The 11,712-nt window shown below is 43.8% G+C and overlaps 1 long non-coding RNA gene across 1 annotated transcript; it reads left to right on the forward strand.

Annotated features, from left to right (window-relative positions):
• Positions 1–1,517: 1,517 nt before the first annotated feature.
• LOC112426647 (uncharacterized) lies at positions 1,518–9,683 on the forward strand. Its single transcript, XR_011614737.1, has 3 exons — positions 1,518–2,017; positions 4,884–4,969; positions 7,685–9,683. It is a non-coding gene; the product is annotated as an uncharacterized lncRNA (long non-coding RNA).
• Positions 9,684–11,712: the final 2,029 nt, after the last annotated feature.

The following is an 11,712-nucleotide window of genomic DNA, read 5'->3' on the forward strand; positions in this document are numbered from 1 at the left end:
ACCCCCTCTCTACTAAAAACACAAAAATTAGCTGGGCGTGGCGTCGTGCACCTGTAATCCCAGCTACCTGGGAGGCTGAGGCATGAGAATCGCTTGAACCAGGGAGGTAGACGTGCAGTGAGCTGAGATTGCACCATGCACTCCAGCCTGGGCAACAGAGCGAGACTCTGTCTCAAAACAAACAAACAAACAAAAACAAAAGAAAACAAAACAAAACCATACCAAAAACGCAAGTCAGCAACTTCAGGCCAAAAGCTTCTTGAAGCTTCTCTTATTTGTCCCCAGAACTTGCACAGTACTTGATAAATATGATTTTGAATGAATAACTGAGTGGCTAATGGAAAGTGTCCTCTCCCCAGGAAGGTCTATTCAGAGATTTCTGAACACGGAAGAGAGCTAGTTATAACCTCTTCACCTTTTTCTTGTGAACTCAAGAGTTGTCAATGGAAGGAATAAGAATAGCAGAGTACTTTCAGAGCAGAGGGCTGCCAACCAGAGGATTGCTCTAAGTGCAGTGGTGTCTTGTCAGTCCCTGGATAGCAAGAGGGAACTGGGTGCTTAGGAAAGGTCATTGGGAGGAGACAATAGGAAGTAGAGGGCTGTTCTTTCTCCATTCAGGTGCATAGATTTAAGGTCTGCTGAGGAGCTAGAAGGATCACAGCCCAAAGGTTGGGTTTGAGGACATGAAACCTGGCTGGAAGAAAATCAGACATGAACATTGGCTGGAAGGAGCATGTTTCAACGACTCATCCACCAGTTGTTTCCTCACTGAATCACTGGGTCACCCTTCAAGTAGGGGCGTTTGGAGCTGGGAGAAACCCTAAAGAAAGTTTTTTTTCAATGAGGATCCTGGCTCCATAAGCCTCATTTTTTACAAATGCCACTGGAGCCAAACTCTAGGGGCAGGGCTGGTTTAACCCCAATCTCCCAAATCCCACATCCTGGGTTTCCGAAAATGGGGCATGGTCCACATGTAGCAGAGGAGGAGAGAAATACAGGCCCCAGCTTGTCTGGGACAGGATAGGCGTGGTCATTGCCGATTGCAAGTGGCAAGTGAAGTGCCTGGGAGAGGTCTGAGCAGAGGGAAGGGGATGGCCCAGGTGAGAGACTCGAGGCAGAAATTAGGGAGTGGCCGTGGTCGTTTTAGAAAAGCAATCAGAGTGAATAGGGCATAGCTGTGGGGACAGGCGTGACATGGAAGAGCATAAGGGCCAGTCAGGGAAGAGACCTTGGAGGGAGAGAAATGCAGGGTGCCTGAAGGGGACATGCTAAAGCCAAAGCACATTTGCCCCCTCCCAGCGGGTAGGGGAGTGGTGGAGGCGGCCTCTAATCCCAGAGGTGTGGCCTGTCAGAGAAGGCGTGGTTATGACAGAGCACAGAGAGCGTGGCTCTAGGAGCAGGACCCTGCCCACAGCTGAGCTCAGAGGCCCCAGTCTGGCCACTAGAGTGCAATGAGAGGTAAGGAGTAACAAGGAAAACAAAAGCAGCTTTGTCCTGGTGGTAATGGTGGGGCCAAGGCAGAGTACAGAGGTTTGGCCTGGAAAAGAGGGGCATAGTGGTGTGGGCAGTTGTGGCCCTGCCAGGAAAAGCGTGGCTCTGTGGAGTCAAAGGGCCTGGTTTCAGGGCGTTGCCATGAAGAGGCGCAGGGATTTAGTGAAGTCATGGCCCAAGCCAGATTGGAGAGGGATGGGTGGCTTTGAGGGATCGTGGCCCAGACGGAACACAGGGGTGTAGTTATAACGGACCAGATATGGCTTCCGCAGGAGGAACCACACCAAGCACAGAAGGCCATTGACTTATGTGTCTGCCACACTTCTTTGTCTCTCTCCAAAAAGTCCCTGCTTCTTCCACAGTATCCCAGAAGCCTCTGTTCCCTCCCATAATTCCATGACTCTCCCACAATTCTAAGCGACTGTGATGGAGTGCAGCAGTAGGCCCATCGATAACCGGGAATGTGGCTCCAGCAAGAGAGGCGTTGTCGGGCAGGAGGGGGCGTGGTCACAAAGAAGCAAACATGGTGTGTCCTCGGAGAGAGGGGCAGGGCTCTGCCAGACCGTGAGGGCGCAGCCAGACCTGACAGGGGCAGACCCAATAGAAAAAGCAGGTGGAAGAGCACAGGGTGAATTTTCTATCTCACTGTACCTTCTTTCCCACAATTCACTATCTCACAGTATTCTGCCCTGACCCACAATTCTGTTTTCTCCCACAATCCTGTGCTCTCCCACAATCTCGTTCTCTTCCATAATCCAGTTTTCTCCCACCATCCTCAGTGCTCTCCCACAGCCTTCTCTGCCCTTCTACAACCCTCCCTGCTCTTGCAGCCCTCCATGCCCTCCCACAATTCTCTGTGCCCTCCCACAATCCTCCATAATCCAGTGAACCTCCATGGTCTCCCACAATTCTCTTTGCTTTTCCCAGAATTCTCTGCTTTCTCCAACAAGGCTCCATTCTTCCCCACAATTCCCTATCTCTCCCAGAATTGTTTGTTCTCCCCTTTAATTGTACGTCTTCCACAATTCTCTATGGCACCTCACTAGGGGTTGTGACTCTAAATGGAAAGTGTGGCATTGGAATTGCATAGGAGAGTGGCCCTAGCAGAAGAGGCAGGTTTTCAGCGTTGCAGGGTAGGATGGAGGAGCGTGATAATCTTGAAGGGGCGAAGGTGGCTTTACCAGTTCAGAGGAAGTGCTCAAAGCTGAAAGGAATCCATCTTCCCTCCCTTTCTCCCTCCAACCCTCTTTTCCTTCCTCTGAAAGCTTTTGAGGAATAAATCAATCCTTCCTTCTATCCACCCAGGTGTTCTAAAGTCTATTCTTTTTGTATTTGATCTTGAAAGGCTGTATATCTGAGATCATAGGATCACTTCTATATTTAATGTAATTAGGCCCAGACTTTTCAGAGGGATTGAGGTTGTTCTTCGAATCAGCTGTATGGAGACTGCGCATTTGTGGGAATACTGTTGTTGAAGACAGATATTTTTTCTCTTAACAAATATCTATTGTGTACTCTATGCCAGGCACTGAGTTAAGTGCTAGGGACAAGTTGATGAATAAAACGCACTCTTATGTAAGAAAGTATGCTGTGATATATAGTATGAGTTTTCATAGAAGCACATTAAGGGTGCCATGGGTGACCTTAATCAGCCTGGGAAGTTCGGGCATGTTTGAACTCTCTTGAAGAAGCAGTATTAAGTGGGAAGATTGAGAGGGGGCAGACAGTGAGGAATGATAAAGGGAATTTGGAATGCAGAGCATGAAGGCACACTAATGGTAACTATTCAAGGATGGTTAAGTGGATCAGTGTGGCTGAAGAATAAGGAAAGCCTAGTGGTGAGTAGTGGGAAATGAGACTCCAGACATGGATAGAGGTATGTGATCTTCAAGATAATAGGGAGTCATTGAAAAATTTTATTCAGGAGCTAGGCACAATTATATGTATTTTAATTATACAAAGGTCATTTCTGAAGAAGTTTAGAAGATAGGTAGGAAGGGATAAGACTGTACTGAGATAAATTGGTTATAGGGTGAGCCCCACACTTTATGTAGGAAATGTTGAAATCCTTAACTTCATACAGTGCAGCAGTGAATTGTATGAAGAGAAGAGGCGTTTAAGATATTCAGGGTATTTTTATTGTCCCCTATATAAAATTTTAGAGAATAGTTGTCTTGAGTTGGAAAGGGCATGGATTTTAGAACCAGAAATTTAAACAGTCCTCAAATCAAATTTTAGTTCCCCAGGTATTAGCTGAGTAGAGAAATATCTTGTCTTCAGTTTCCTTATCCATAAAATAGGAATAATAATGTCTAATTCACAGAGCTGTAATAATGAGCAATGTGTATAAAGTGCCTACCATATGTTATGGACTGAATATTTGTGTCTCTTAAAAATCATATGTTGGCTGGGCATGGTGGCTCACCCCTTTAATCCCAGCACTTTGGGAGGCTGAGGTGAGAGAATTACTTGAGGCCAGGAGTTTGAGAACAGCCTGGGCAACTTAGTGAGACCTCATCTCTACAAAATATTTCAAGAATTAGCTGGGCGTGGTGGTGCACATCTATAGTCCCTGCTACTCAGGAAGCTGAGGTGGGAGGATCGCTTGAGCCCAGGTGGTCCAGGCTGCAGTGAGCCATGATGGCGCCACTGCACTTCAGCCTGGGTGACAGAGTGAGACCACTCCATACAATGGTAGTAACAGATGTGGAGCCTTTGGAAGCTAATCTCGCTTTCCACCATGTGAGAATATGAGAAGTTGGTGGTCTACAACCAGAAAGAGGGTCCTCACCAGAAACTGACCATGCTGGCACCCCTTCTCAGACTTCCAGCCCCCAGAACTGTTAGAAATAAATTATTTAAGCCCCAGCCTATAGTACATAGTTATAGCAGCCTACTTAGCTAACACAGCATAGTAACTAGAACTTTATGGTTGACTTGTCTTTATGTAACTCATATATAGATAGTTTACTTTTTTTTTTTGTTTTTAGGTTCCAGGAAGTTCAGAGTTAAATATAATACCAATCGACAGAAATCACATAGACCTTGGGACTAACATATATGCTTTCTCTATCTTTTACTATTTCTATGATATTAACTTTACTGAGTGTTCAGTCCTTTGCTATAAACCACCTCATATTCTTTTGGAGAAAAAGGTAAATAAGAAATGGATGGGTAGATAGATGTCAATATTACCCCAAAGTTAGTGATTTAAAACAACAACCCTTATTTAGCTCACAATTCAGTGGGTCAGCAATTTGTGCTGGGCTGAGTTCAGCTACGACAGCTCATCTCTGTTGCAGTTAGTGGTGGCTGGGCTCAGTAATGCTTTTGTAGTCAGCTGGCAGCCAGCATCCTCACTCACAATTTGGTTCCCTGTTGGTTATTGGCAGGGGCTAGCAACTGAGCTAGTCTAGGCTCTTTCACATGGTGGTTGTTGCAGGGTTTCCAAGATTAACAGAAGAGGACTATTTCCATTGTAAGTACTTTTCAAGCCCCTTCATTACGTTTGCTAATGTGCCACTGGCCAAAGCGGGTAACATGGCCAAGTCCAGGCTTAAGCAGTGAAAAAAATAAACTCCATCTCTGATGGGAGGAGCTGCAAGTCATATTACAAATGGATGAGAAGGAATTTGTGGCTTTTTTTTTTTTTTTCTCTTCACAATCGCCACCATCTGGGCTAGCTTAGGTTCTTTTACATGAAGTTTGCTAGACTAGGTTTCCCTGGCTATTATCCAATAACATTTCACCAGTCATACTCCCACTATTTGAGGATCTCCAGCTTCCTGCAAAGTCCTCAGAGTCCATCTCTAAGAGTCTCCAAAGAGTACCTCATTGTTCTCAGTTGCCTCCTACTTAAAGATATTTTCTTTTTGCACCAGTCTCCTCTCTGCTCAGTGGGTGCCCTAGATCTGCCAGATGCTGCTCTCCTCATGAGTATTTGATTTTTTTGCTACCACTAGCTCCTTTACCACTGATGCAGTGGAGTCTTTGAGGCACTAAAGTTACACAGTGTGTTATAGCACTGCTGGGAGAAATCCATTCTTCCCTTTTGCCATTACTCTTGGCTACTAGTACTGCTCATGCCTCAGTGTCTCATAGTATTTTGAAAACACACTCTCTTTTAGATTTTTCATATAGCCTACCACTCCCACCAATCACAATTTCATTGGCTATAGATTGAAAGTTGTGAGGAACACTGACTCAAGATAAGTCTAAGTTTATTTTTTTTTTTTTTTTTTTTTTTTTTTTTGAGACGGAGTCTGGCTGTGTCTCCCAGGCTGGAGTGCAGTGGCCTGATCTCGGCTCACTGCAAGCTCCGCCTCCCGGGTTCAAGCCATTCTCCCGCCTCAGCCTCCGAGTAGCTGGGACTACAGGCGCCCGCCACCACGCCCGGCTAATTTTTTGTATTTTTAGTAGAGACGGGGTTTCACCGTGTTAGCCAGGATGGTCTTGATCTCCTGACCTCGTGATCCGCCCGTCTCAGGCCTCCCAAAGTGCTGGGATTACAGGCTTGAGCCACCGCGCCCGGCCGATAAGTCTAAGTTTATAACAAACTCATCTTCAGGTTGCCCCATCCAATGATTAAGACTTGTTGATATAGTTTGGAGGTTTGTCCCCTCTAAATCGCATGTCAAAATGTGATCCCCGAAGTTGGAGATGGGACCTCCTGGGAGGTGTTTGTGTCATGGATGTGGATTCCTTATGAATGGTTTGGTGCCCTCCTCATGATAATGAGTGAGCTCTCACTCTACCAGTTCACACGTGGCCTGGTTGTTTACAAGAGCCTGCTACCTCCTCCCTCTCTCCCTTGCTCCCTCTCACCATGTGACACATCAGCTCCCCCTTTGCCTTCCATCATGACTGTAAGCTTCCTGAGGTCCTCACCACAAGCAGATGCTGGCACCATGCTTCTCATACAGCCTGCAGAAATGTGAACCAAAAGAAACCTCTTTTCTTTATAAATTACTCGGCCCCGGATATTTCTTTATAGCAACATTAATGGACAAATACACTCATCCACCTGACTCATTCCTTTCTTGTGAGCTTTTTCCTTCTACAGATTCCTTAAGATAACATCATCAGTTCACCAAGCATAGTCAGAAATGTCTGAATGTTAGTGAAGGAAAGGAGTTTCCAGATGAACTCCCTACTTCATTTGTTTTACAAGTAGTATTGCCAATATTACTATTATTACTACCTGTACCAATAGCTGCCACTTATCCCTACAGCCCTGTAAGATAAATGCTATTATGGTGCCAATTTGTAGAGGAGGAAACTGAGGCTTAGAAAGGTAAAGGAAATTGGTTTGTGTCTCAAAGCAAGTACATAGCACAGCTGGGATTTGAACACAGGCATATTGACACCAAAGCTTCATTCACCTAATAGCCTCATTATATTCCGTCTCCTACATGTAAATCATTTTACTAGGTATATATTTCAGAGTTTTTGCTTTAAAGGTTAAGTATTATGAATACAGTGCTGAAGAGCAGATATTTCTTTTTTTTTTTTTTTGCTAACAGAGGAGAACTAAAACCAACTCTGAGTGAAGAAAGGAGTGTTTAAAAGGAGAAAATCATAGATAGTCATTGTAAAAACTGGTACCTGCCTGGCTTTAAGGCTCTATACTTTGTAATATAGTATAGTATAGTAATTTAAAACATACTAGTAAGTATGTTTACTATATTACTATAGTACTAGTACACTAGTAGTATAGCATAGTAATTTAAACATGTGTAGCCATAGATGTGATGGCCTTGCCAGAAAAGAAAGGGAGGAAAAGGAACTATTCAGGACACTCCTCCAAATTTCAAGAATGTCAGGTGGTATGAGGAAAAAAAGAGCATGAGACATGGATTCAGATTTTCTTGAGTCAAGAAACTAATTTTTTCATTACATGTTGTACTGTTGAGTGAGTCATTGAAACTTCACTCTTCTCTACTGAAAGATTGTATGACCTTCCCCATTGGGTTGTGAATATTAAATAAGTTAATGCATGCAAAGCATTTTAGCTTAGTACCTGAACCAGAATACGTTCCACTCAATAAACTACAGCTATTATTATAAACATTAAACCTTTTGAAACAAGGTGGAAAAAATAAGTAATTATTCTAATACCAAATGCAGCTACAAAGTTTCCAGCCAATGAACACTGCTTTCTTTCTTTTCTATTTTTATTTTTATTTTTACACAGAGTCTCACTCCATCCCAGGCTAGAGTGCAATGGTGCAATCTCGGCTCACCGCAACATCCGCCTCCCGAGTTCAAGTGATTCTCCTGCCTCAGCCTCCTGAGTAGCTGGGAATATAGGCATGCACAACCACGCCTGGCTAATTTTGTATTTTTAGTAGATGGGGTTTCTCCATGTTGGTCCGGATGGTCTCGAACTCCTGACCTCAGGTGATCTGCCCTCCTCGGCCTCCCAAAGTGCTGGGTGTGAGTCACCATGCCCGGCTGAATACTGCTTTCTTTCAACATCACTACTCTCATGGTCGCTGTGTTCCTAGTCTGCGTCCTATTTCCTCTTCTATATTGTTTTTGCAATCCTCACATCATCGGACTAGTTTTTAGTTGTCCTAGATCAGGACACTTACTCTTTTTCTTTCCTTCCTTTTCTTCAAGTACTATCCTGTAAGTCCTTCTTCTGGTGGTAACATATGTCCTGGTTTTTGAGGAATTTTAGTAGGTAGAGAATGTGAAAAATCTCAACATCTGTGATATTTGCAGAGACTGGTGAGCTGCTTGATGTGTCTAGAACACAAGATATTACTGGTGGGAATTTTTTGTAAAGGCAGTGAAGGCAAAGTGATAAAGGACTAAGAGTTCTACAGTACAAAATGCAGATTTTACCATAGGCAGTGGAAGCTTTTGAAGGTCTCTGAAGAAGCAAATGAATGACATGTGTGTAATAGGAAGGTAACTTTGGCATAGTGTAAAGCTTAGGTAAGAATGAATATTGAATTTGAGTAACCCGAAACTGGTAAGCTGAGATGACCTGAGCCAAGGTAGAACAGTGGGAATAGAGAAGACAGGATGGAGCTAGGAGGCATTTGCTAGGATGAATACACATTTGTCAAATATTTATAAAATGTCAACTCCATAGCAATGAATGTTCTAGGTACTAGAGATACAAAGTAGACATGATTCTGTGCTCAGCATCGATGTTAGAGGGTAATGAGTGCTCTGGACAGTAATACATTTAGGAGCACCAGGTAGGAGCCTCTCTTTTAGGGAGGACATTTAGAGTGTGTGTTTTTAATGTAGTGACACAAACAAGAAATGATGAGTGAACAGCCTCGGGGATATAGCAAGGAGACATTTCTGGGAAGAGGAGCTGGCAGGTACCAAGCCATGAGCTTCAGTGTAATTCACTGGACCAGCAAAATGGTTAGACTCTAGAACAGGGAGGAGGAGGGTGAAAGACATAGGAGACAAGCTACGAGTGGTGTCCAGGGGCTGTTTCTTAGAGGGCTTTGCAAGTCATTTACAGGACTTCTTTTTTTTTTGGCTGTGATTCATTTATCATAACTAGCTTAGCCATCCTTACTTATGTAACTTGAACCTTGAACCTTTCTCAACCTCAATTTTTTCATGTTTAAAATAGGTATAAAATGATAAACTCTCTAGGTCTGGTATAAGCATTAAATGACTGTTGAAAAGCGCTTGAATGTTGACTGGCTGTGGTGATTGAACAGGTCGGACAGCGATGGTTTTTGTATTTCCAGCCTACACAACTAGGTAATCGTGGTATTTTCTGGGAGGAAACACAGGAAAAGAGCTATAAGGGTGAGCAAGAAAATAATGAGATGATTATGGATTGTATCATGCTGTGTGACATCCAGATGGAAGTCTCTGGTCATGGCTGGTTCTGTGGGTATGGATTCAGGAGAGGGGTTTTGCCTGGAGATAAGGGTTTCAAAGAGCAAAGGCAGAGAAGTAGGGTAGTTAGTATCTTTTTTCACATCTTGCTCTTATGCATGAAAAAATCTTCTCCACTATCACTACACAATTGTCATTATTTCCTCAAAGCTGAAAGAGAGGCTCATTAAACTATAAAACAATTCTATATACATCATTCCAAATCCTCCTTCTTCTATTGTAAGCACAAAAACTTGCTTCTGTTTGCCTCTCACTCTATAGGGCCATAAAACATGTCCTGGTGGACATATGGTGGCAGAAAAGGCTTGATGGACTTGCCCTACTTTCTTTTCTTTTTTTATAGATAGGGTCTTACTCTGTCACCCAGTCTGGATTGCAGTGGTGTGATCATAGCTCACTGCAGCCTCAAATTCCTGGGCTCCAGCAGTCCTCCTGAGTAGTTAGGATTATAGGAGTAATTTTTGTAGAGATGGGGTCTTGCTATGTTGCCTAGGATGGTCTCAAACTTCTGGACTCAAGCATTCCCTCTCCTTCAGCCTCCTAAAGTGCTGGCATTACAAGTCTGATTACACACGTGTAATAGGGCCCAGACACATGCGCTCTTTTCTATTGTAACTCCCAATTCCCCCCCCCATTAGGTTTCCATTGGTTTGTTTCTATTTTCCCAATTCTCTTTGTGTGGACTCCCAGGAACTATATACTTCCTCCATTATTCCAGTTGCAATATTATTGTCCCTCATTGTGATGAACTTGCTTAGATTTAACTGATTCTTAATCTTGTGAGTCGCAGCCATTCAAATACACATCCATGTATATTTAAACATTATTGCATAGTGACATAACCTGCCCAAGATACAAAGAGGGGATGTCCATGAAAGGGTCCCTTTCTGCACGTTTCCCAGGCATTACTCTCAGAATGGTTTGGAGGAGGATCCAGGAAGCCCAGAGTCGGGAGCTGAGTGGGCAACTGGGTCCACTCCTACATTTCCCACTCTGAGAGGGGGGATGCCACACCCATTGAGAGTATCTAATATTCCCACACTACCGCAGCTTTAGGCCCTCTGCATAGAAAACCTCAGTTTGCCTAACAAAAGCACTTCCTGGCTTGACCCATGGCAAGTATCCACACTACCTTTCTTATTTAGGTGGGCCCCATGATTTCCCCTAAACCTCCATCCCTTGAAGTCACATGTCACATCCAGTCCCCAGGAATCCAGAATAGATTGTACAACCAATATCTATCTGTTCCTACTAATTCCTTCTGTCTTTTTGTAACCCTTCACCCCGCCAACCCCAACAATACTCATGTCAGAAGACTGGACATGTCCCTCTTTTTCCCGTTGGTCATCAAACAGAGCAACTGAGGGTGTGGAAGGCAGTCAGGCAGCCAGCAGGAGAAATTCAGCTGTGGTGTCAGACTGGCCAGGAGCCTGCTCCTCTACTGACATTTCTGCTACCAAATAATTTACTTTCTCTTGTCAAAGGGCCTTTGTGCCAAGTTGAGTACTGTGAACCACTTTTCTCCATCCACAGCCTAATATGTTAACCACCCCTTTCTTGTTGGGCTGCTTCTCCTTGTCCCCAGGTATTCTAACTTCAGGGAAGCTTCTGCTGGTAAGTTGAAGATCCATTTCTTCCCAAGGCTGGGTGGATACTACTGACTGTGTGCATACACACACACATACATACATATATATATGCCCAATATTATATTGTCATTATCTGTGGACCTGTCTGCCTTCCCAGTGAGACTGTTACCCCTCTGAGGGCACCTCACTTTCCTCAGCACTGGCCCCACTGTTGAGCCTGAGTAGATGATGAATAAATACCTATTATGTGAAGATGTACATTTCTTCTTTATTCTTTTATCATCATGCTAAAATTAAATAAGATATTGTATATTAAAACTTTACCCATATATGGACTTTATTTATTCTTACTTCCACCTTCTTTTGATGCTGATATGATTTGGATCTGTGTCCTCACCCAAATCTCATGTTCAATTGCAATCCTCTGTTGGAGTTGGATCCTAGTGGGAGGTGATTGAATCATGGGGGGTGGATCCTTCATGAGTGGTTTAGCACCATCCCCTTGGTGCTGTTCTCATGATGGTGAGTGAATTCTCATGATATCTGGTTTAAAAGTGTATAGCACCTGTCCCCTCCCTCTCTTCTTTCTGCTATGGCCATGTGAAGTGGTAACTCCCCCTTCACCTTCCACCATGATTGTAAGTTTCCTGAGGCCTCCCCAGAAGCCAAGCAGATGCCAGCATTGTGTTTCCTGTACAGCCTACAGAACCATAAGCCAATTAAACCTATTTATAAATTACCCAGTCTCAGGTAT

Source organism: Macaca nemestrina, chromosome 16 (assembly GCF_043159975.1).
Source record: "Macaca nemestrina isolate mMacNem1 chromosome 16, mMacNem.hap1, whole genome shotgun sequence".
NCBI classification, from domain to species: Eukaryota; Metazoa; Chordata; class Mammalia; order Primates; family Cercopithecidae; genus Macaca; species Macaca nemestrina.